The sequence below is a fragment of the Littorina saxatilis genome, linkage group LG17 (assembly GCF_037325665.1).
Source record: "Littorina saxatilis isolate snail1 linkage group LG17, US_GU_Lsax_2.0, whole genome shotgun sequence".
Taxonomy (NCBI): Eukaryota; Metazoa; Mollusca; class Gastropoda; order Littorinimorpha; family Littorinidae; genus Littorina; species Littorina saxatilis.
In genome coordinates, this window is record NC_090261.1 from 70124175 (window position 1) to 70151522 (window position 27348).

The 27348-nt window shown below is 42.3% G+C and overlaps 1 long non-coding RNA gene across 1 annotated transcript; it reads right to left on the bottom strand.

The window, feature by feature from the left end:
- Positions 1-15712: 15712 nt before the first annotated feature.
- Positions 15713-20519, bottom strand: LOC138952379 (uncharacterized). Its single transcript, XR_011451359.1, has 2 exons — positions 19921-20519; positions 15713-16229 (listed from the first exon to the last, which is right to left on the bottom strand). It is a non-coding gene; the product is annotated as an uncharacterized lncRNA (long non-coding RNA).
- Positions 20520-27348: the final 6829 nt, after the last annotated feature.

A 27348-nucleotide genomic window follows, 5' to 3' on the forward strand; every position in this document is an offset into this window, starting at 1 on the left:
TTTCGTGCATAAAAACGTGCTATTGTAGATAAGTTGACATCGAGTCGCATTCAAATGACTAACTGATGAACTACATTGTGAAAAAGGGAAACTGGATCACACGGGTTCACGATGGCTCAGGGGTAAGATAAACCACGCAAAAATAAATTCTTTGAAAATTGTTCGCTCTTTACGGAGGGCACCTGGGATGTTCTCAATCGGTGAGTGTTTAAATGAAAGGGTGTTTGTACTGTGTGTAAAAGCCTGACCGTATCTGTGATGGTTTACGGGAGGCTTACTGTGCCTTTAAATATTACAGACGTATGAGAGAAGGAATACAAGGTTGTTTTTTTTTTACCTGATAAGAATAATTTAAAGTGCATCTAACTTAAGAATAACACAACAAGTGCATCAGATATAGAAGCGTATAGTTACTTCCTTTGCAGACTGACAGACAGACAGGCTATACTGGCAGCTTCCCCAGCCTATCTACCATCAGTTGCATTCAGACAGACAGACATAGACACTAGATGATAGCTGCCATAGCCTAACTACCATCAGTTGCATTCAGACAGACAGACATAGACACTAGATGATAGCTGCCATAGCCTCACTGTCATCACTTACAGACAACCAGACGGACAGCAGACTGGATGATTGCTTCCAAAGTCTAGCTGCATGAAATCATTTGCATTCAGACAGACAGACAGACAGGCAGACATTGTAGATGACAGCTTTCATAACCTAGCTGTCATTATTTGCATTCTAGCTTCATTGTCATTATTTAAATACAGTCAGACAGATACACTATATGCCAGCTTCCATAGCCTAGCTGTTTTCGTTTGCAGACAGACAGTCAGACAGACAGACAGACAGACAGACAGTCAGACAGACAGACAGACAGACAGACAGACAGACAGACAGACAGTCAGACAGACAGACAGACAGACAGACAGACAGACAGACAGACAGACAGACAGACAGACAGACCGACAGACAGACAGACAGACAGTCAGACAGACAGACAGACAGACAGACAGACAGACAGTCAGACAGACAAACAGACAGACAGTCAGACAGACAGACGGTCAGACAGACAGACAGACAGACAGACAAACAGACAGACAGACAGTCAGACAGAAAGACAGACAGACAGACAGACAAACAGAGTCAGACAGACAGACAGACAAACAGAGTCAGACAGACAGACAGACAAACAGAGTCAGACAGACAGACAGACAGACAGACAGACAGACAGACAGTCAGTCAGACAGACAAACAAGTCAAAATGATGGCTTCGATAGCCTAGCTCAGTGCCACAATTTGCATTCATGTAGACAGACAGACGTACTGGATGCTAGCATCTAAAGCCTAGCATCCATTCATAAGAGGACAGACAGTCAGACAAACAGATAAGACAACATGATGGCTTCTTAAGTCTAGCTGCCACCATTTGCATTCATAGAAACAGACATACTAGATGTTAACTTCCATATCCGAGCTTCCGTTCATTTGCAGACAGACAGACAGACAGACAGACAGACAGACAGACAGACAGACAGACAGACAGATAAGACAAAATGATGGGTTCCATGGTCTAGTTTCTACCATTTGCAAGTATGCACAGAGACAGACTGACTAGATGCTAGCTTGTATAGCCTAGTATCTATAGAGGATGGCTAGTACAATCTAGTTGCCAAGGCGCACAAAAGGTCGTGCTCCCGGCGGTCGAGCAGAACTCGATGGCGGGTCTGTGTCAGAATGTGACACTCTCGCCATGGCCTCGTGGGACCAAAGCTTCTCTTCGCACGTGCACCCGTCCGCACTAAGACTTGTGACGTCACTGGTCGACTTGTGCAACGTGAGCAGATCGCTCACTAAAGAAGTGCGGGGGCGGCCAGAGAGAGAGAGAGAGAGAGAGAGAGAGAGAGAGAGAGAGAGAGAGAGAGAGAGAGAGAGAGAGAGAGAGAGAGAGAGAGAGAGAGAGAGAGAGAGAGAGAATAGAGAAAGAACTGAGGAGAGAGTGACACTGGGAGAGTTTGTCCGGAAAATCGATTGAAATGGAATCCGCGTGCTATTTTGGGCCTCAAGCCCAGACGTGCAAGCAGGAAGAAAGAAAAGGTTGGGGGTGGTGATGGGGGTGGTGATGGGGGTGGGAGGGAGAAATCGGGGGTTTGATGAAAAATCAAAAAAATCTGCGATTCGTTTTCTCTTCCGCTTTGCTGACAGGGTGGTGAGAGCTCATCTCGCCGTTGGGCGGACTAAGTGTGTTAGCCTCCAATCAAGCCTTGGTATTTACGTAACGTACGTAACGAGCAGAGTATGGGCTATTTGGCACGCTCCTCGCTGCCGAAATACCTCAGGCCCGGTGAAAGCGTTCACTTGCCTCCGTCACTTTGGACCAGGAAATCCCAGTGGTCGGTTATGTGACGTCACAGTGTCACCTGGTTAATGACGCCAACATGGTGGCGGTTACGACATGCCGCGTGAAACTCGTCAATTCGAAACCTGTCAAGGCCATTTGAAGCTGAGAACAGACTAGCAATTGACGTTGGGAGTGGCAAACTGCGGACAATCTGAACAGCATAACCTAAATACATGAATACTCATGCACTGTTATAGTTGGAGATATGTTCAGGATTAGGGTAAGACTTGCCAGTTCATTCACAATTGACGACGGAATTGGCGAACTGCAGACATTACCTGACATAGTTACCCGCATAACTGCTAAAATCTGAATACTTTTTTCTCTCTTTTGCTCTGCTGAGAGATTTTAACAAATCTCAGAAGAAAATCTCTGCTGACTTTCAATTGTTTCTTTCACAACTTCTGATGTTTTATCAATTGAGATTCTAATGCGCTTTAGCCTGGGGTGTGCTACCTATTATAGCCTGCAAAACTAGTCATTTCAGAGACACTGTGATATATGAAGTAACCATCTCCAGATAATGAACATTCTTGGGATATTTAAGGTTTTTAACCATGGATATTAAAAACATTACCATGTCATTTAGTCGGCAAAATGTTACGAATTAGGGTTAGGGTTTCGTCTTTCCTACACCGACGTAAGCTTATTTCAGGCAGTTCCCAAAACGCAATAGAAGGACCACTCCCACTGTAAACTGAAGTATTAACATTGTGAAAACAATGTAACCAGTTGCTAAAACTGTGTGACGAACTATATCATTTTCCTGGAAAAGTTATCACATACGGTACACGCTTTATATTGTTTACAATGTGTGCTACTTTTCCAGGGTAGAATTATATAGTTCGTCACACAGAGTTCGCAACTGCATGGTTACAAAAAGTGTGTTGAATAGTGGAACACTTCAGGAAACAGTGCACCGTGGTGATTTGATTGAAAGGTCAGATTCAGGCATTGGAACATATGTTAAAAACATTTGAAGATAAGGAGAGCTAGAATTAAAACACTTCGCATCCTTGTACGTCAACGTAACAAAGCAGTTCCCAGAACGTTAATACCAATAGAAATGTCATTCGTCATGGCGATTTGATTTCTGGGTCAGATTCAGGCATAGAGACAAACTTAGTGAAAACTCAGTGAAGATTAAACATGCGCGATGGTATTTCGCATTCGTCTGATTAACACCAAGGTAATGAAACGGTTCCCAAAACGTAATAGAAAGATCTTTCATCACAGCAATTTGACTTACATCTCATACTTATTTTGAGCGAACGATACACTATGCTTGACGGTTTCTCGCTATATTCCGACTAGCTTACACCAACGTAATAAAGCAGTTCTCAAAATGTAATAATACAAAGACCATTCATCAACACAGAAATCACATTTCTTGGGTTTGCTCGAGGCGACTCAGTCATGTTTCAGATGGAGAAACAGAGAGACTAATGATGAGGGAGGCGGGTGACCCAGTTCTGTGGGCTAATAGCCGGTCGCACGTACCACAAGATAGATGGTAGACCCTGCTGACACAGTGCCGGCGCAGGCACGAGACACTGGTTTTTGGGATGACTGAAAAAAGTGGGGCCTGTTCGAATTAAAGAGACAATGATGGACGAGATTCTCTCTCTCTCTCTCTCTCTCTCTCTCTCTCTCTCTCTCTCTCTCTCTCTCTCTCTCTCTCTCTCTCTCTCTCTCTCTAGTCTCTCTCTCTCTCTCTCTCTCTCTCTCTCTCTCTCTCTCTCTCTCTCTCTCTCTCTCTCTCTCATACAAGAACATGTGAATTGACCGCTTTTGTAGTTGTGAATAAGTCCCCGTTGATATTCCCCGGCGTTTTTTCCGGTACTTCGTCGTTCAATAAAAAAAGTGCCAAGTTTGACTTCAGATGAAGAAAGTTGCTTTTTTGAAAGTTCATTTCAATGCTTGTTATTCTCTTAGGTGCCAGGAGACAGGTTCCGCATAACTCTCATCTACTCTAGTACACATGGCATATGCGTTCAGAGCACTTACTAGCCCGACTGCTGCCTGTAAAACTTATCTGACGATGAATCAAAAAACAAGAAAGGTAAGTTGTTGGATTGTTGTTATTGACAAAAATACGTTACAATCACAAATATATCGACCCAACGGAACAGACAAACAAATAGTCACAAAAAAACTTAACTTGATGGAATCAGTTTTCGCCCACTCACCAGGAAGCCGAGCGAATGATTATTATTCGCTCGGCTTCCCGTTGTTTTTATTTCGAAGATTGTCACGGGTGCCATTACTAACAATATTTCACCGTAAAAATCCCAGAAAAAAACCAGACTGTGGATCTATTGTCAGTGTCCGAATAAAAGGGTGCGCTTATCATATCACCATCCCCGAATGCGGCGTGTGGCTGTCTTAATGGCGGGGTAAAAACGGTCATAAACGTAAAATCCCACTCGTTAAAAAAAACCCACGAGTGTACGTGGGAGTTTCAGATATAGTGTTCACGTGTGTTCACTTGAACACTGCTAAACACTTTGAGTGCAACTTTTGCCGGCAGTGGAACTATTTTACAAAGTGTTCAAAACTGGTTACAGAAATGTGTTCAAAAGTGAGACATTTCTGTTTTGAATGCTCAAAGATCGGGACACGACACCATACACACACACACACACACACACACTACCACACTACTTGCACCCCTCCAGGGAGAAAGCACACAAACACGGAGACCTCTGATAAGGAAAACTTGGTTCAGCTGAAGCTCGCCGATTAACCGTGGACCCTGCCGTTTGGAGATAAAAAAAAATGGGAATGGAAAAAAACCATTCAAGAATCGATCGATAAAGTAGATAGTGCTATTTCGGGCCACAGGCGGCTTATAAATACAGCCCAGACCCTCCCGGGGGGGAACCAGGGAATATGCCACGCAACACCTCCCTTTGACAAGAGATCGATCCCTTCTTTACCTCTCTCACCCCATCCCTACCCCCCCCCCCCCTCCACCCTACCCCTCCTTCGCCATCGTGTTTGACTTCTCTCTCCTTTATCATGTTTTTGCACTCTCTGTTTCTGTCTCTCTCTGTCTCTGTCTGTCTGTCTGTCTGTCTGTCTGTCTGTCTATATCTCTCTCTCTTTGTCTCTCTCTATCTCTGTCTGTCTCTGTCTCTCTACCTCTCTCTACCTCTGTCTGGTTGCCTGTCTGTCTGTTTGTCTGTCTGTCACGCGGGTGTACATCAACCCCCACAAACCAGAATGTCCCCTATCTGCCAACAAAATGAAGAAAATGAGACATTTTATTGGTAAAAACAAAAACAAAAACAAATGAAAAACGGCGGTTTTCCCCTCTCCTTCTCACGTATACTTACTTCACTTGGCCCAGTTCTGCCCTGCAGAACAATATATAAGTAAATGTGAAATTGTGAAGTTTACGAAGTCAATCGCTGTCACAACATGCCCCCCACCCCTCCCTACCCACACACACACACAATGTCTTGTGCTCGGTCCTCCATAACCCTAACCCTAACTCTAACCCTAACCCTAACCCAATGCCTCCCAGAGCGCCGAATATCACCCGCGTGAAAACCCGTAAGCTAATCCCGAATCGCCTGAATGGGCTCGCTGTACATGTACACCATGCCACCTAAAGTCAGTTGTTTTCAAAATACCTTCAATGCAATGAGACGCATATCTCTTTTGTTACTATCCGCTTCCTGCCAGATTTTGGCTTTTACAGTTTGGTCAACCTCGCTGTGGTTTGCTTTGCTACGACTTTTTTACAATTTGAAATAGACGATTTTCGAAAATAACTCCGTCGGGTTTGTATGGGTTGTGAAAGAGTGAATACCCTTGACCTTGCTTTTTCCTCTGACAAATAACTTCACGCGTGCTCCTGTCCCCGTGTGTCCGACACACCCCTCGCTGGTGATTGGCCCCTCCAATGTTTGTCCGACACACCCCTCGCTGGTGATTGGCCCCTCCAATGTTTGTCCGACACACCCCTCGCTGGTGATTGGCCCCTCCAATGTGTGTCCGACACACCCCTCGCTGGTGATTGGCCCCTCCAATGTGTGTCCGACACACCCCTCGCTGGTGATTGGCCCCTCCAATGTTTGTCCGAGTATAAAAAGCAAGGGCGTTCACTTTTTTACAATCCTTACACACCCGACAGTTATTTCCGAAAAGTGTCTATTTTTAATAGTAAGAGATACTTGACCTGTTTTGGGAACCGCATAGGAGATGGCGCCATTCTACAGTGTGGGAGGCAAAGGGTAAACTCTCATCCCGCCCCCCCCCCCCCACACACACACACACATCTTCCTTTCATTCGATATATACTTGTTTTGTGCAAAATGAAGACAGTGTTGCTGCAGGGTACCATTATTCAAACCCTGAACCTCATCGCATCGCTTTCAATGCGATATTAGAGCCTTTTTCCGTTAGATATTATTCCTTAGTTAGTTCTATATAATTATGTATTACACATGTACTTAATCTTACTGTATTAAATATACATTTATATAATTCGCACTCTATAAAACATTTACCTTGATCTGACTGACGGGAACATAATTTCCATTACAGTTTATTGCATGAAGAGCAATCCTAGTATATGCAGACTGATGTCTTGAAACACGTTTCACAGTGACTGCAAGCTGTACACATGTCCTTGAGCATTGGCTTTTATTGTGTAATTACTTCCCTTTTATGTAAGCATTTCCTGTCTGTCACTGCCGCCATGAAAATGCAAAGTAAGTACTTATCCCCCCCCCCCCCCCCCTCATTACAACTTGAGACAATATATAGTGCCTACGTGCGTTCTTGCACGAAGGCAACTCAAAGTGACATGAATAAGAACACTAGAATTGAGCAAGGATTGTTGTGGACGAAATGCGAAATGGTTCTCGCGATTTTTATTGCACAGGAAGCGCTCTCTCTCTCTCTCTCTCTCTCTCTCTCTCTCTCTCTCTCTCTCTCTCTCTCTCTCTCTCTCTCTCTCTCTCTCTCTCTCTCTCTCTCTCTCTCTCTCTTTATTTAATAAAGCTACCCACAGATATGGGTCGGTCAACTTGATCCCACCGATTCCACGAATTGACCTGTATAAGCCCAGTCTTGCTTTTTCGGGTACTTCAGTTTGGAATTCGCTTCCATCATCCTTTAAGCACTTAAAGTCATTAAAAAGTTTTTTTTAATGTGTTAAAAACCACCTAATGTCTGAGTAGTTTAACGCCTTTTGATTTACCACACTTAGTATTACGTCAAAGATATGCTGTGCATTGTATGTTCTGAACATATTTTTGTTGTACTATTGCTACATGTTCGATTGCTACCAGCTTGTATTTATAATTACCTGCATAGTATGCATTTGATTTTATGAATAACCACATATGTATGCTCTTCATGCCTCATCTTCATCATCATCATTATCATCATCATCATCGTCATCATCATCATCATCGTCATCTTTATTATCACGTGCTAAAGTTTTCCGACCTCCTTTTGTTGGTTAACTTTTTAACTTTTTAATTTTTAATTTTTTAATTATATAATTGTGTGTCTATGCGTCCCAAGGACAGATTGTAAGAAAAGGTGTAGCCTTAAATCTTAATCCTTGTTAAATAAAGTTCAATTCAATTCTCTCTCTCTCTCTCTCTCTCTCTCTCTGTCTCTGTCTGTCTCTCTCTCTCTCTCTCTCTCTCTCTCTCTCTCTCTCTCTCTCTCTCTCTCTCTCTCTCTCTCTCTTCGGAGGACAAGAGACGGGACATGCTTTACCTACGGAGAGGGAAAGCAGGTGAACAGGGTCCGCCTCAAGGAAGAAATTGAGCAACTAAACACAGACTTGCATGACTATGCAGGGCCGGATCTGGGGGGGGGGGTTCCTGGGGTTCCGGACCCCCCCCCCCCCCCCTGGCCATCCAATGTACCTCTCAGAGAAAAAAAAATGTAGACTTTGGACCCCTGCCTTCAGTTGGAACCCCCCCCCCCCCCCCCCCCTCAAACGAACTTGGTCCGGCCCTGCTATGTGCGTCTAATACGAACATTCCTCGAGACTGGAGAAAGACTGTGATTGTCTCTGCCTTTGTGTTGATATAAACAGCATCGTTATTCGCGATCGATCACATTGACACTGGCGGTCTCAGACGAAAGACACTGTCGACTTGGATGTGACCAAGTGGATACTAATTCCGGGTTCGGTTTTTCTCCCGTTTGTTTTGTACCGTATCTTCGTTGCGCGTGATGTGTAATATCCCCATTGCAAGGGGCCGATGGCCTACAGCAATTAAACTTTCGTATTCGTATTTGTATTCTTTCTCTCTCTCTCTCTCTCTCTCTCTCTCTCTCTCTCTCTCTCTCTCTCTCTCTCTCTCTCTCTCTCTCTCTCTCTCTCTATTGTATGTAAATTGATGATATGTTCTTACTTTCATTTTATTATAATCATGTAGCAGTAGTTTTCTTCACTTGCTTATTCTTTAGCAATTTTAGACTAGTCCCTCTTTAGGGCGAGGGCCAGATGTGAAAAGCAGATCACTGCTCACTCTATTACCCTCGTTAAATAAAGAATTGTTCTTGTTCTTGTTCTCTCTCTGTCTCCCTCTCTCTCTCTCTCTCTCTCTCTCTCTCTCTGTCTCTCTCTCTCTCTTTCTCTCTCAGTCTCTCTCTCTATTTGTCTCTTTCTCTGTGTGTGTTTGCTCTCTCTCTCTCAGTCTCTCTCTCTCTCTCTGTCTCGGTCTCTCTCTCTCAGTCTCTCTTTCTCTTTGTCTCTTTCTCTGTGTGTGTTTGCTCTCTCTGTCTCTCTCTCTGTCTCTGTCTCTCTCTCTCTCTCTCTCTCTCTCTCTCTCTCTCTCTCTCTCTCTCTCTCTCTCTCTCTCTGTGTCTCTCTCTCCGCACTGGCTGTCTCTCTATATGTTATCTGTGCTTGTGCGTTCGCGTTTCTGTGTCTGTCAGTACGTACGTCTGTCTTGTCTCTGCGTTTCACGTGCCTCCTACCCTGGTGGGTATATTTGGCAACAAACGGCCAGTGTAAATGTCAAGGGTGAGCTCACCTCCCTTCCCCCGGCGTGGGTCAGCATGGACATCGCTCACCGGACACGCTATCCAATTCAACCGTCCATTTTTCTGTCCGTAGAGCAGCAGTCCTGTCGATATTCTCCCCTCTAGGAAGGAGCTGTCCTTCTCTGGCCAAAATAGCACACATAGTGTTCATTATTGTGTTCATATAAACACTTGTGAACACTTTGTGTTTATTATGTGTTCCTCTTTTGCTAGTACAACTATGTGTTCTTCTTCTCTTCTTCTTCTGCGTTCGTGGGCTCAGTGAAACTCCCACGTGCACTCGTGTTTTTGCACGAGTGGATATGTACGTGTATGACCGTTTTTACCCCGCTATTTAGGCAGCCATACGCCGCTTTCGGAGGAAGCATGCTGGGTATTTTTGTGTTTCTATAACCCACCGAACTCTGACATGGATTACAGGATCTTTTCCGTGCGCACTTGGTCTTGTGCTTGCGTGTACACACGAAGGGGGATAAGGCACTGGCAGGTCTGCACATAAGTTGACCTGGGAGATGGGAAAAATCTCCACCTTAACCCACCTGGCGCGGCCGGGATTCGAACCCACGACCTTCCGCTTTGGAGGCCGGCGTCTTACACAAAGTGTTCAAAACGTGTCAGAGAAAAGTGTTCAGAAGTGAAACACTTCGCTTAGAGTGTCAAAGTGCTGTTCACGTGGCAGATTACATCCAACTTTTCACCAACTTTTAAGCGATTTTTGTCAAACAAAGTCGGTTGAAAATCGCTGCCTATCTAAACTACACTGATTTGATACTGAATGGTACTTGTTAAAAAAAAATGTCTTGACATTATCAAAAATAAGAAAGGTTGAGTCACATTATTTGAACGTTTAATTCAGGACAAAACCAAACATTCGCAGCCTGGATTTCAGGATCTTGTCCGTGCTCACTTGGTCTTGACTCAAGACTCAAAATGTTACCGTCCTTGTAAAAACAAGGAAAATTGCAATGCAGTGTCGGGCGGTTAGGGGCAAATTATACGTGCGCAAAATCAGCGGCACAGACGACGCACTGCAGGTTATTGAGGTAATTCTTTTTTTGTCCCTGCCCGCTACACGTTGGGTGAAAGGAAAACAGGCCACGTACTCTTCATAATCCCTATCGCAGCATGTAGTGTATTGGCGACTGCGCAGGTATAATTTGCCCCTTACAGACATACAATACATTACATTTACTAAGAATTAAGACTTGCACTAAAAACACACAAAGGGGAATAAGGTACTATAGCAGGTATGCACAAAAGTTGACCCGGGAGATAGGAATAACCTCCGCCTTATCCCAACAGGCGGCCTTTAAAGTGGAAAAACAAAATGACACAACAGACACACAATAACTGATTGACATTATCTCTTTCTGTCTTGAGCATCTTGAAGCAAGTTTCTGTCAAATCGACAAGAGTGGAAGCGGAACGAAATTCAGATGTGGATGGAGCAGTGAATGCTGGGACGGGGCGGCGTGAGAGAGATGTGGACGGAGCAGTGAATGCTGGGACGGGGCGGCGTGAGAGAGATGTGGATGGAGCAGTGAATGCTGGGACGGGGCGGTGTGAGAGAGATGTGGATGGAGCAGTGAATGCTGGGACGGGGCGGCGTGAGAGAGATGTGGATGGAGCAGTGAATGCTGGGACGGACGATCGAGGCCGTGTGAGAAGGAACAAGCGTGGGGACAGGCAAGAGACGGATGAAAAAGAGGAGAAAGAGAAGAGAAGAAGAAAAAAAAGAAAAAAAAGCAGAGAAGAAAAAATTTACCAAAAAAAAAAGAGAGAGAAAAAAACTCAGAAGAAAAGTAGAAAGAGAAAGACAGAAGAAAAAAGAAAAAAAAGAGAAAGAATAATAAAGAAAGAGAAAAAGAGAGAGAAAAAAACTGAGAAGAAAAGTAGAAAGAGAAAGAAAGAAGAAAAAACTTGACTAAATGTAAAAAGAAGAAAAAAGAGAGACAGAAGAATAAAGAAAGAGAAAATGAGAGAGTGGGAAAAAAGAGGAATTTTTTTGTTAGTCTTAAACTGTCTTGACGTTGTTGCTTTTGCATATGTATGTTGCTTGTTTATTGTTGTCTCCGTCGTTTTCCCTTCTACAGTTCCCCGCGTCGTCCGCCAAACCAAATACCATATTGCTTTTTAGAGCACGTTTATAAGCTTTGCTTGTTGTGCTCCGTTTACTAATTGATTGTATGCGGCTTTGTTGTATGTCATTTTGTTGGATAAAATTGTTTAAACCAAAAACGAAAAAAAAAAGAAGTCTCGGCAGGACTGCGGCGACCTCGCGAAGAATGCCAGTGCAAGTGGGCGGGGGATGATACGAGAACTCAGAGTGATTGAATGCGGGAGGGACACCCATCAGCAGCCCGGTGTAACACGACATTTTTTACTCCAAGAAAAATTTACTCCGGAGTAAAAATTTCGTACGAACTTCTTACTCCGAGTACACCTTTCGTACGAGAAAACAACTCCCCAAGGTACGAAAAAATTACTACCTCCACGAAATTGTTACTCCCCAATTTTTTTTACTTCCAGTAAAAATCGCGTGCGCGAAAATGGGATGGGGGCGAAGGGATAATGCCAATATGTGATCTCGCACAAACAAATGTCGCGCTACCCTCCCTCCACCCCTTCCACCAGCAAGAGTAACAGGGGACAGGGGAGTAAAAGTTGCGTACACCTGGCGTGGGCAGTACATTGCTCGTGTTAGGGTGGACTAATTTAAGATACAAGATACAAGATACAAGAAATTTTATTGTCCTCATCAATACAAGGAAATTTGGCATGTGTGTGGCAAGACATAATACACTGATACATAGACATTTACAAAGCAACAACTGAAGTTCAATATCAACACACCCTTACGCACACATACCCACTACTTCAGACACACAGGCTATTCGTTGTTTATTCGTCAGAGGAGTAACATTTTCGACCGAAATGTTGACTCGGAACACAACTGTCGTTGGAAGTAATTTTCTCGTGTTATGGGGGAGTAGTTTTTTTGAAAAGGGAGTAACATTTTCGTACGAAATTTTTACTCCGGAGTAAAAATCTGGTGGGAGTAATTTTCTCGTGTTACACCGGCACATTGCTCCTGTGTTATAAATAGCCTGGCGTATTCTGATGGGGGAAGACTGGTCTGAAACGAGGACTGAGTATCGTCAGCCCTGATCAAATGACGTTTGGCCTATCAGTCTCGTAGGGTGGGGGACGGACTACTTGGGGATTTTCTTTGATATTTGCTATTTGTGGGGGTGGATTGTGACAGATGAAAGAGATGTGAAACTAGTGACAATGCAAGTGTAGTCAAGTTGTCCGGCGTAGCAAAAAGTAAAATAAACAAATAACTTGAAATAAATGAATGAATAGATGTTAAGGGATGTGATCGAAGTCGAACGGCCCTCTCAGCCACCCATCCCACCCCCAACCAACCGCATTGTATCAGTTTAGGAAATAATTATGTGTACACAAAGCGTTACCTGTATTTACCGGAATTGACAACTTACAGTGAGCCCTTGATGCGTAAATGAATACACACACACACACACACACACACACACACACACACACACACACACACACGCGCGCGCGCGCACACCCACCCACACACACGCACATAAACACACACACACACCCACACACACTCACACACACACACACTCACACACAAACACACACACACACGTACCTAAAGTGTGGATGGTTACCTAAGAGGCGGCACTGGGTGTAGTGCCTTTCTAGTGCACTTGCACTACAACAGCACTGGGTGCAGTACTCGCTCCGGCATCGAAGAATTTTGCACTAAAAAATGCACAAAATTTGACCTATTTCGTCGCCTATAGAGGACGGAAAGAATGTCATTTTGAACATTGTTATGACATTCTTTCCGTCAAAAAAGTCAATTTAACGGTGTTAATTGAAGCGAGCATCCACACAATTAGGTTGCCATCCAGAGTTTAGGTTGCCATCCACGTGTGGATAGTTGCCTTATGGTGATTTAGGCAACCAAACCTGTGGAAACATGGGTACACACACACTCACACACACACACACACACACACTCACACACACACACACACACACTCACACACACACACACACACACACACGCACGCACACACACACACACACACACACACACGCACATAAACTCACACACACACACCCACACACACTCACACACACACACACACACACACACACACACACACACACACACACACACACACACACACACACACACTGTTAATTTATTGTTCTTCTCTCCAGCAAACACGATCAAACACTTAACCTTTTGTGTTTATTCACAATTAAAATGTACTGATACATGCAGAGGTCCAGGGTACTGAAAATTTAACAACTCTCTATTAAAACAATAGGCATACGTTGATATTATGAATCAGACCATTGATAATTTTCTCTCTGAGCACCCGACACAGCATGCGGGATTGAAATGGGAGTTACTGAAACTGGAAATTAGGGACATCTCTATGCAATACAGCAAGAAAAATGCCGTAATTAAGAGAACAGACAAGATAAAATTGCAACATGATTTAAATGTATGCGAATCACATTTAGCCAAAAACCCAGATGATAAAAACGCTATTTTTCGACGAGAAAAGTTAAAATTGAATTTGGAACTTATTGAAAAAACAGAATTGCACAGTTCCCAGACAAGATCACGAGTAAAATGGATCGAAGAAGGAGAAACACATACAAAGAAAAATCACGTGCACATTCAAAATTAATGCCAAGATTAGAACTGGAGAATGGTGAAGTCATTACAGATCAATTTGATATACTGGAAGCTCAGAGAGAGTATTTTCAAACTCTTTATTCACGAAAAATACCTGATGAAAATTTAGACAAAAATATTACATCCTTTTTGCAAGATTGCGATGTTCCTCAGTTAAAGGTCCAGACCATGCTGTTTTAGCGTCAAAAACGCTTCGAATCGTGTTCCTGCGCGACCGAACACTTCCCGATGTTTGCAGTTAGTTAGAAAACCACTTTCTTACCGTCTTCAACAATGTTTGGTTTACTTCGGAATCTTGTAAGGCCGTAATCCGACGAATTTTGTGACCGAAGCGACGGATTTCTTCTCCAAAACGACCCGCCATTGTGCCGCGTGATCTTCGCGAGACTGGCTTATGAATAAATTATCCGTGACGTCACACAGTGTGAAGATGCCGTTTACCAACATGGCAACAAGCGTGACTGCAGACGAAATTGAACCGTACATGTTCGAACTACCAGTTTCTCTCCTCGAATCAAGCATGAAAGATGAGGAGCGGAGGCCACTTCCAGCAGTAGTGAAAAGACAGTGACGATGAAAATTGCGACTCTGTTTGTCTCAGCGATCAAAGGTAAACACGCCCGCTCTCTGTGCTGAACTTATCGTCTGCTTTCGAGTCTGTGCTATTTTTTCACTCTCGCCTTGTCAACGCAATCGCGAATAAGTGGGATATTGTTTAAGTGTTCATGCATTGCATTCACGAGTAAAAGAACAACAGCTCATCGCAGTTTTAACTGTTCTTGATTATTTCAGAGACTGGTGTCAGAGTGGCCACTGTACCTGTTGTATTGTGTGGGAGGGGCAGATTTGAGAGAGAGAGGAAGCTAGCCTGAGGTACATTGTAGAATGAAAACTTGCAGGGGAGCAAGAATGCATCACCAGCCACGAAGGTGTACATACAACTTTTTTTGAGGTGCCTATATTTGTTTGATTTTTAAATGTATGTATTTGTTGTTGTTTTTAAAGGCTATCAAGAAAACTGTTGTCATTTAAATGTGACACTCAGTCAAATATAGTTTCACACACACACAAGATTAACTCACTTGCATGCCCACAGAAGAAGTTTGCTCTTCACATTGTTCTGTTGTTGTTGTTTTTATAATGTAATCATTGTAACATCAACACTCAGTAATAACCAATATTACAACACAATCACTTTTTCATCAGAACTCACTCACATACTACATGTATTAAACCCTGGTTTATGGACACTTGCATTTGTACTTTGCATGGGAAAGCAGCCTGAATTTCAGGTGAACTTTAATAAAAGAAGATTTATATGTATGTTGCTCTAGATGCATGTTTTAATAAATAATAATGACATTCAGGAAAGTAAAAGGACTGTTGAAGTTTGCTGTTGTAAAATGTCTGATGATTAGGGTTTTGTTGCACATTTAGTGAATTGACTGTACCAATTGCTGTTATTATTTACACCCAATCAGTGCATCCACATGATATTATGTAGCTTAAATTAAAGAAAATGTTTTGATGTGTTCAGAACATACTGACAAGTTGCACACTCACTGACTTTCCGAAAGAACAGAAAAGTTCTTCCTGGCTGTCTGGTCGCTGCCATCAGAGACCTCTTTCTGTCACAGAGCTACACAGGCTTCAAATGTATGTAAGATAAATAAAAGGTACATTACAACTCTCAACTGCGGGGTGTGTGTGTGGGGGGGGGGGGGGGGGGGGTGTGCATAACCATTGCATACTTAAGGTCGGCTTAAACTGCAAACAGAAATGTGGAGCTTGCGTAACAATTCTTGCTTTGTCAGATTTGGAGATAGGCAGCCTCAGTCTATATAGTTGGTCGCCAGTTGGGGCGTCCTGCTTGGTGACAACTTGAGCTTTGTCAACTGGTCTAGCTGTAGCAGTCAAAGTCTGGGCACTGTTGCATTGTAGTCTTGCTGTGTATGCAGAGCTTTGTTGTAGCTGCCATAGGCCAGTGTTGCCATAGGCCAGTGTTAGGATCACCACCCCCTCAAACAGCTCGTTCAGTTAACCTGATGCCTGTTTTAGACAGAAAAAAAAGTTACCACAATCAGCAGAACTTTCACTGGAGAATGGGCATAATTCTTTCATACTTTTCTTTCTCATAGCTTTTTTTGGTTTTTATAATCTCTTCATTACACTAAATAACATCCATCTTAAGACCTATTTTGAGCCTTAATTTAAGTTGACTAGTAATGATATTAATCATAATGTATTTATTTTTATAATGTACAAACTAGAGTATGTATGTGGATATGTGTGTGATGGTGCTGGTATGGATATGTGTGGTTTGGGTTCAGTATCCGCCGCAGAAAGAATTTTCCTCCTCTGACAGCTTGACAGGCCCAATTAAGAGAACCCGCGATGCTTTGAAGCTGAGTTTTTGTCGCGCGCTTCTTTCCTCGAAATTGCAGTAGTCGCCGCCGCAGTTGCTGCAGTTTGTCACTTCCAAGTGACAGAGTGTTGTTCCGCGTGTCGATGTCGACTCCAAGAAATGTGATACGTTGGGTGGGCCCCACCACCTTCTTCCAGCTAATGTTGAAGCCTAGTTCCCTCAATAATCTAATCAAAGAAAATAACATGTCGTTGCACTCCTCTTTTGTTGCTGCTACTAAAAGAAAATCATCTATGTATGCTAACACACCAGGCATGCCTCTCCTGGCCATGCACCTGCGAATTGACTGTGAAAGTCTATGAAAATGTGACGGTCCTACATTGCTACCAAATGGAAGCCGACTGTCAAACAAATAAGTCGGTATCTTTTCACCTTTGAAATGCCACTTGAGTCCCGTTACACAATAATCATCCGGACTGATGCACACTGAGCGATATGCGGACTGCAAGTCGACTTTAGCACACCAATAATCTGTCTTCGCTAAGGCGCACGCATCAGAGACTGTTTGAAACTTCACTGACTCAGGGATGGAGTAATCGTTCATTGCCCTACCTGTTGGTTTGCTGGCATCATGTATTAGCCTAACGCTACCATCTTCTTTGGGGATCGCGGCTAGTGCGCTTACGACCGTTGGCTTCTTACTTGCCACTATATAATTTCCTTTTGCTATTTGATCTAACAGTTCTTGTTCTACCATGTCGCGATGATCGTACGCTGATTTATGATTGCTTTGTTCTGCTGCTAACACACATGTTTTATGTTTTTCTGTTACCCGAAAACCGTGGTGTATACCGTCTAACAAAAATTCTCTGTCACAATCGCCCTCTAGCACTGAGTGCCACATTTGAGATTTTGCACTAATAGATGCATGATTTCCCAAAAACGCACAGTCATGAGGATCTAATTGAGGGAACGGGCTGGAATAGGTGGGGCCTACCGTTGTGTTGTCAGTTCGCTGCGCTGTATCCTAGGCACTGGTGTTTGCTGTCCCCTGGTGGTCTTTGCCGGGGTGCTCCTTTCCACACGTGTCACACACGTGTTCGAACCTGCAGCGGGACCCGTAGAGGCATGTGCCTTTGTTTGTGTACTGCAGGCACACCTCCTTCCCACTGGGTCCCACAGGTCGTCGAATACCGCCGCTTCCCGTCGTGGCCTTGCCGCTTTTGTTGCCAGGAACTTGTTGGGCACGCTCACGGAGAATCACTGTGGACAGGTGGGGGTTGGGGGTTCCCCAAGCAAACCCGCTGGTAGACTGGCGCTTCCTGTACTCGTCATCGTAAAGGAGCACCGACTGCCAGGAGAATCTTGCGCCGAGCTCGCCCACCATCTCTGTATAACAGAGGTAAGCTTCGTGGTCGAAGTCCACGGTGTTCATGAGTTTTGCCATTATTTTAGCATTTGCCACGATCCAGTGGCAGGGGGATACTTTCTCTAACTTTAGTTTGTTGGCCAGCTTGAACGTGACACCTCCCCCGAGTGTCACCTCTTCCTCCACCGCCATAGAAGCCGGTACGAAGTCAACAATTCGTAAATAAGTCTCACCTGGTGAAGCAGACTGTATGGCCATGTTGCCAAGAAGACCCTGGAGCGGTGCCACTTGGTCGGCAGCACGCAACGGCCCTCCCCCGTACTTCTGTTGCAGGTCTGCCACTGCCGCTTTTAATTCCACTATGTGGCCTCGTTTTAACTTAAGGCTTTCCAGGTCCTTTTCTCCTGCATATTTCAAGGCACTGAGGCTTGTGAACTCCTCTTTTTCCAGAACCTCAATTACAGGTTGGGGCAGATTTTTTGCCCAAGAAGTAAAATTGAACTCCATAGTTTTGCAGAACTGAAAATCGCTGAACTTGCTTGCTGGCCGCTGCGCTGCTACTAATGACTTCGGTCCTCGCTCTCTCTCGGACTCCCTTATCTGTTACCATTGTTTCATTCCAGACTGCTCTCCTTCACTCATCACCTCCCCCCTGCCCTCCAACCCTCTTCCATTCCCCGCATTCGTTCCCACGGGACTCTGCTATCACTTCCTCCTGCATTACCTCTACTGACACCTCCTCCCCCCCCTCCTTTTGCTGCATATCTGTCTCGTTTAAATAGAGTTTATGGTCGCTGACCGCTCCCTCTAAACTCACACTTGTAAGAGTCCAAAATAGTCCAGGATAAGGAGGAAAAACATAGGGTGGGTCAGGAAATCTGAAACATTGCATAGTTTTGTTTTGCCTTTGTAGACACAAAAAGTACTTAGAGCACTTCCCCCCCCCCCCCCCAAGAGAGCATAGCTTAGTTTTAATTATTTTAATGCCACTGTTAGCAAGAGGAGTACTACAGACAGCAATCAAACAGTGGATTTTTTCTGTAGACATTGTTATTTCTGTTTAGGTGTTTCAGTAGTTTTCTATGCGGATAAATCATGCTGCATGATCACTAGAAACAATCCAGCTCTGTAGCATGCAAGTTTTTTAAAGGTTTTTTTCCCATGTTACTCTGAGAGAAAAAAAACCCACAGAGATAAAGTTGAACTGGCAGTTTGACTGAAGCAGTGGTAATAACACAGAGTTGTGCTCTTCCTACAATCAATGTTTTGATGTGGATGATGATGTCCGAACATGTACTTGGTTGTATTATTTTGCTGGACTATTTGTTTCAGATATATCTGCTCACATGATTGTTGTTCATAATTTGACATTACATTTACTGCTGATCAAAATGTATTGTTGGAATAGGTCTGCTTAATATTCTGACTGCAGTTTTGTAATAAAATCAAATAACACAGATGTTTTAAGTATCAAAGTGCTTTTCACACACACACACACACACACACACACACACACACACACACACACACACTCACACACTATGAGTATGACTGCAAACATGAATTTGTACTTGTATTAATTATAATTACTGTATTACAGAACCTGATCTGAAAAAAAGGACAACAGCAAATTATTCATGCAAGCTTGCTGTATTAACGATTTCTTTATCCATTTAATACAACACTGAATTAAAAGATAACAACTATAACAACGTGTGTGTGTTTGTGTGAATGTCTATGTGTATATGGACGGACACTGATTAAACCTGAGACTCATCGATTACCCAGGTGAGTGTAAAAGAGGGAGAGAGAGAGGGAACTTTAAGGTGGGTGCATGGGGACGGACATGTAGTAACAGATATATGTTTTAATCTGTAATCTTAACACATGTGCTTAAAATTAGGAACAGATGCCATTCCACTACAAATACTGTCAGTCTGACAAAAACGCCCAGTGACACTGAACCCCTATCCCTTACAGAACACATTCAGTATACATGTACTCACTTCCTTTCGTCTGCGTTTAGTGAAAGCAGATCGTTCTGATGACATTGGTATCCGGTTTCTGACCTCCTGTGAGTGGTCAACAATTGTCGGAACTGGAACTGCGTCAGGCAACAGCTGTTTTGTGTGTGCCAGGTTTTCTTGCCGGCTTAACTGCGTTCACATTGGAAGAAAGTGTCGCGAAACACAGCACATCGTGTTGGCCGTTTCCAGTTAATCAGTCTTGCTGCAGAAGTTGTAAGCCCATCGGAAAAAGGTGACAACTGATGCCTGAACCTTTTTTCTATACTTCATAGCTATCAGCAGCCGTGCGCATTCCTTCGGCGTGTTGTTGATGCTCGATGTAGGCAAACGCCCACTTGGCACTTGAGCCTAAGCTGTACACGAAATGACGTCACAGCCGGTTCTCGTCTACTGGCGGCCATTTCGAAGTCTCGTTTAGCAGACGAATTTGGCGGAACGTTTTTAATTAAATCACAATGATAAAGCTACGAATCGGTGAATTTCTTTACATTTTTGGAATCTTTAGGTGCATTTCTCTAACCTTCAGTCATCGGTTAGTGGTTCTAATAACCTTTAAAACAGCGTGGTCTGGTCCTTTAAGTGATGAGGAGAAGGCAGAGTGTGAAGGAAATGTAACGGTTGAAGAGGCATCATCGGCACTTAAATTGATGAAAAAGGGTTCCTCACCAGGCATGGACGGCCTTACAACAGAATTTATTAAGTTTTTTTTGGTCAAAGTTAAGAATTGTTATTGTTGATTCATTTAACAAATCATTTGAGAATGTACACCCAAGCATCGGCGGTTATTACCCTGATTAACAAAGGGAAAGACTTATCAAAACACAGTTCATCAAACTGGAGGCCAATTTCTTTGACAAATACAGACTATAAGATTTTAGCTAAATGTTTAGCAAATAGGTTATGCCCAGTGATTCAAAACATAGTACACGAAGATCAAGTTGGCTTTATTAAAGGTAGAAACGTCTCTCATACGCTGAGAACAATAGATGATGTTATTGAACATTTTAGATTACTAGAAAAACCTGGTTTGGTACTTGCTTTGGATTTTAAAAAAAGCATTTGACAGCATATCGAAAGAGTTTATGTTATACGCCTTTAAGAGATACGGGTTTGGAACAGATTTTGTACGTTGGGTAGAAGTATTGTTTAGTAGCACAAGAAGCTGCATTGGATACAACGGTTGGCTCTCAAGTGATTTTGAAGTCAGCTGTGGGGTGCGACAAGGTTGTCCTTTCTCACCACTAGCTTTTGTTATTGGAATTGAGCTGCTTGCAACCCGATTTCGAAAAGGTTCTGAAGTAAAAGGTTTGGAAATTGAAACTGACGATTCAGAAGAATTGCATATGTTTAAAAAGATTTTGAAGGCACTTTTGTATGCCGATTTTTTTGTTTGTTTGCTTAACGCCCAGCCGACCACGAAGGGCCCTATCAGGTCGGTGCTGCTTTGACATATAACGTGCGCCACACACAAGACAGAAGTCGCAGCACAGGCTTCATGTCTCACCCAGTCACATTATTCTGACACCGGACCAACCAGTCCTAGCACTAACCCCATAATGCCAGACGCCAGGCGGAGCAGCCACTAGATTGCCAATTTTAAAGTCTTAGGTATGACCCGGCCGGGGTTCGAACCCACGACCTCCCGATCACGGGGCGGACGCCTTACCACTAGGCCAACCGTGCCGGTTTGTATGCCGATGATGGTACCATGTTTTTGCATGATAAAGATGACATTAAAGTTGTTTTGGGGATATTAGACGAGTTTACAATTATATCCGGTCTGAACATAAATAGAGTAAAATCAGAAGCAATGTGGATTGGATCAAATCGGAATAGCAACGAGGGAGGATACGGATTAAGATGGGTAAAACAAATGAAGATTTTGGGAATATATTTTTGCAATACATCCAGTGCCTCCCTCGTGTATGCAAACTGGACACAACGAATTAAGGGTATTAAATAGGTGATTTTAAATTGGGAAAAACGGAATCTTGGCATACTTGGTAAAATGTGCGTAATAAAAAGTTTTTGGATTTCTCAGTTTGTTTATGTTATGTACACTACATTGGGGTGTGCACGTTAAAGATCCCACGATTGACAAAAGGGTCTTTCCTGGCAAAATTGTATAGGCATAGATAAAAAAAAAAAGTCCACCAAAATACCCGTGTGACTTGGAATAATAGGCCGTGAAAAGTAGGATATGCGCCGAAATGGCTGCGATCTGCTGGCCGATGTGAATGCGTGATGTATTGTGTACAAAAATTCCATCTCACACGGCATAAATAAATCCCTGTGCCTTGAATATGTGCGCGATATAAGTTGCATAAAAATTTTAAAAAATTAAAAAAATAAAAATCCCTGCGCTTAGAACTGTACCCACGGAATACGCGCGATATAAGCCTCATATTGATTGATTGATTGAGGCAATATGCATCCCTGAACCTGTGTTGAGAGAAATTAATACGTTATTGTTTCGTTTTCTTTGGAGGAAAATTAATTGTAATAAGAAAGCGTTTGAGAAAGTGAAAAGAAGTGTTATGTGCAGTGGAATAGGAACAGGAGGAATTCAAATGATTGATATGCAAATATTGCAAGAATCTATTCTGTGCGGCTGGCTTGCTCAGCTTTCGAATATGAATAACAAAAGTACATGGACTTGAATTCCTAGATTATATTTCCGTAATTTTGGAACAGATTTATCGTGTTTTAATTCAATTATTGGTCCTAAAAAATTTAAAGGGTTAGATAGTCTTCAGTCCTCCTTCTGGAGCAAAGTACTGCGAGTCTGGTTGGTACATAATACACTGCACTCTCCTTCATCTCTGAAGATGGCATGCATATAATTTATTTTGACAACTGGGCAAAAAAAGGAATAACACATGTCAATGACCTTTTAGAAAACAATTCCATTTTGTCATTTCAGAATGTACAGAACTTAATTGGTACTTCATCAGAACTCTATTTACAGTACATTGTTGTTCACTCGGCGTTGTCTCGTTATTTAAAGAATAATACCGATTATGTATGTGCAGTTACTGAAGAATTTTCGAAATTGTATTTTAATGATAAAATGATGTTAAAAGCTAGAGATTTTCGAAATTTTATGACAGATATGAAATATAGTCCACCCTGTTGTGTTCGATTTTGGCTGAACAAACTTGGTATTAATATCGAAGAAAAAGTTTGGCTTAATGCAAAAGAGACAACAACAGAAACTAGATTAAGAGAATTACAGTGGAAGATATTACACAATATATACCCAACCAATATTCTTCTCTTAAAAATGGGACTCGCAAATAATGATAAATGTCCATATTGTATTGAACAAGTTGATTATATTGAGCATTTCTTTTTCTATTGCAGTAAAATTCACCATTTGTGGAAACATGTTGAAACATTGTTTTACGATCGATATAACATAGCAATTATTTTACACACAACAGATGTGCTGATTTGTGTGCGAGATAAGAATGGTAACTAGCTCTACAAGTTTACAGAGGTAAAGAAGCAGAGGGGGGAATAAATACTATTATTCCCCCCTCTGCTTCTTTACCTCTGTAAACTTGTAGAGCTAGTTATTTTTCGATAAACACCCAGCAACCAAACAAATAACGACCCAGCAACAGCCTGAATCCTCGATAGTGTAATGGGTTGAGAAGCTGTTCTGCGTCGGTACTACTTTTGGGACTGAAAAGTTCCGAACGCTCTAATGTATGAAGTATACATCTCTGGAGCAAACAATACAAACATACCGCATTTAAATTAACAACTACAGGCTTGAACACATGAATCTCCATATAAAATCCATGAGTTTGGTTGTTTTCTGAATCTAGGTCTGCTGTGCACAAACGTTCATCACAAGCAAATTCCCAAGGCAAGTATATAACTCTCATACTTTGTCTAGCGACAAGAGTAGTTCCCCTTTCAAATTTCTTTTCACTCAGTTTCTTCGACAACAGACTGCAATCCGACGGTCAGTTTTCAACAATATTTCATTTAATAAACAGATCACACGCAACCAAATGCACCCATTTCATCAATTTAAACAACATAAAGCGGTTTCATACACTATTTTCCCCAGAAAACTGAATTTCATACAGTTTTTAACGTTGGAACACGGGTGCAAAAGTTCGTCTGCTAGTCCCATTTGACGAAAGAACATTATCCTAAGCGATACCAAAACATATACAGAACACACAATATCTGCCTTTGCCGCCACAGCAGAATAACAGCATATCTGTGTACTTGATTTTAGTCCAAAATAGGAAAACTGACAAGAAGTGTTAACAGAATGGAATGATTTGCACGGAACTATACAACCGCGCATTAATCGATCGCCTGCGCAGGTTGACTGGTTGAGTGAATAGGATTCGATCAAACTTTCGCAAAAAAACTCCTCTTTTCTTTGAATAACTGAAGAAAGGAGGAATAAAGAGGTTACACACCTCGTCTCAGTGATTATAAAAAATAATGGTCTCAGTTCGCGGTCATGAAAAAGCTCGCTAAAGCTCGCATTTTTCATGATCCGCTAACTTACTTGCTTACTTATTCCTGTAGACTCCCTGTGGAGCATAGGGCCGCACATGATCCGCTAACTTCGACCATTATTTTTAATAATCACTGAGACTCAGCATGTAACCTCTACTTATTATTTTTTGTATTACTATTATTATTATTGTTACTACTATTATTATTATAGATAATAATAATTAAAAAACAAATTTTAAAAAAAATAATAAAAATAAAAATTAAAAATTGAAATTGGAAGTTATAAGATAAATAAATTGATATTTATTTCGAAGTAATTTCAGTTTGTTATATATTTTTTTAATCTACTTTGATTTTGTTTGTTTTAATAATAAAAAAAAGTGTGGCCATTTGTTTTAAAATTATATAAATGTAATGGAAAAGAAGAATGTAAGGGAACAAAAATTAAATTTTGTTTTAATGAGGGCATTATAAATAGCTGCTAAGGAAAACATGAATAGATAGGAAATAGCTATTGAGGAAAAATTAAATATGTACGAATTTTTTGTGTGTGGATAAAAGAGGCAATATATATATATTTATTTTTTTATTTTTATTTATTTATTTTTTTTTTATATAAAACTGATTGACTGTTTTATATTTTATATAACATAGATACATAATGAATTAGCTGTTATTGATATCATAAGATTGTAAAATAAGGTATCTCCGTTTGTAAGCCCTAATATCTCATTAAAAAAAAGCTGATTCCCAGGAAGAAAAAAAAAAAAGAAAAGAGAAAAAAAAATTAACCTTTTTTAAACAAGATAGAACTAAACGTCTTGATCAACTCTTTTTCTTTAGCACTGAATAAAAGCTGCTTTAATTTTTTATTTAAATAAATAAAAAATCCACTGCCGGTATCTCGGGCGGTCTATAATTATATTTGACGATGACGTGCCACAAAGCCAGAGGAAGATGAGAAATCAGGGCAAGGGAGGCAAGCATGTTATTCTCAACTGTTTGTTCTTTTAGACAGAGTAAGTGTTCTTGAAGGCAGTGGCTCTTGGTTATCAAGCATGCGTGAGAAACATTTGGAGCAAAATGAACCTGAACTGCAATATTCCAGATATAAAGGAAACAACAGAAAGGGCGATGTAGTATTGATATTCTTTCTTTCTTTATTTGGTGTTTAACGTCGTTTTCAACCATTCAAGGTTATATCGCGACGGGGAAAGGGGAGAGATGGGATAGGGGAAAGGGGGAAGATGGGATAGAGCCACTTGTTAATTGTTTCTTGTTCACAAAAGCACTAATCAAAAAATTGCTCCAGGGGCTTGCAACGTAGTACAATATATGACCTTGCTGGGAGAATGCAAGTTTCCAGTACAAAGGACTTAACATTTCTTACATACTGCTTGACTAAAATCTTTACAAACATTGACTATATATATTCTATACAAGAAACACTTAACAAGGGTAAAAGGAGAAACAGAACCGTTAGTCGCCTCTTACGACATGCTGGGTAGCATCGGGTAAATTCTTTCTCGTCCCAACCAATATGGGACTCCCCCTAACCCGCGGGGGGTAGTATTGATATGATACAAAACCATATTAATCATATGATGCACGTACCCATGGGTATTGTCCAAAGTGTTCAAAGGCAACGTATAAAATGACTGAATGGGTGAGTTTTACGTCGTCTCAGTACCAGTTGGCTATTCTTGGGACAGGCAGAGGTTACTATTTGTCGATGTTTATCAAAACTTGACAAGACTTGCAATAGTCCATCCATATGTAATTTTATGTATGCATGGTTGCCAAAGGATTTATCAGTGATAAATTCGCATTTTTTAAAGCCAGGCAAAGCAGAGACCGAAGGTCTGGAGTTTTACAATAATTGTATAAAAAACGCTCGCGCTGGACCCGAGTACTCTTCAGACTGGCTCGCTCCCCCAGTATGAACGTTTTTGTCTTGTGCACGTTTAAGACCAAGTGATTGATCTGTGTGAATTACAGGCATTCCCTTTGCTATATAAATACATTGCATGCGAGCCGAGGATGTGCGTGGTGACTGGCCTTTCTCTTTTATTTGACAGGGCCGGACTACCGGGGGGGTTATTGGGGTTGCGCAACCCCCCCCCCCCCCCTAGCCTAAACATGTACCTTACTTATTTAATTTTTTTTATTATTGCTTATTTTATGCCGTTTCATGCAAGGAGCGACCATTTTCCTATCTCAGAATATGACCTACCCGTCAGCTTCAGGGGGCTTCGCCCCCTGACCCCCACAACGAGGGGGAGGGGGGTGGGGGTGGGTTCTAGGGTTTCCGGACCCCCCCCCCCCCCAGCCAAAAAATAAAAATATTGAATGAGGTATGCATTTCTTTATTTTACATTGAGTTTCAATTTTTGGGGTATTAATCAGTGACAAAATCTGCTGCCTGAAACTGGTAATGATCATCCTCAGAATGCACCAGATTGCACCATTTTGCATCCTTTTTTTCAAAATTTTCCGGGGGGGCATGCCCCCGGACCCCCCTAGCAAGCTAGGCGCTTCGCGCCGTCGGCTCGGCGCTTCGCGCCGTCGGCTCGGTGCTTCGCGCCTTTACACCCATATCTTCACAATATACTTTTGAAAAAAAACAGTCATAAAATGAACTGATCCGCCCCTGCCGCCAGGGGGGGCATCCCCCTGGGCCACCACTGGCAACCCCCCCCCCTCCTCTTCGCCTAGTCCGGCCCTGTTTGATCACAGTGAAAATGCACACACACATTCACACACACACACTCTCTCTCCCTCACTCCCTCTCTCTCTTCCTCTCTCTCTCTCTCTCTTTCTTACACACACACACACACAAACACAAACACATGAGTACAGACTCATGCACGCGCACACACACACACACACACACACACACAAACACTGACTCACACACAC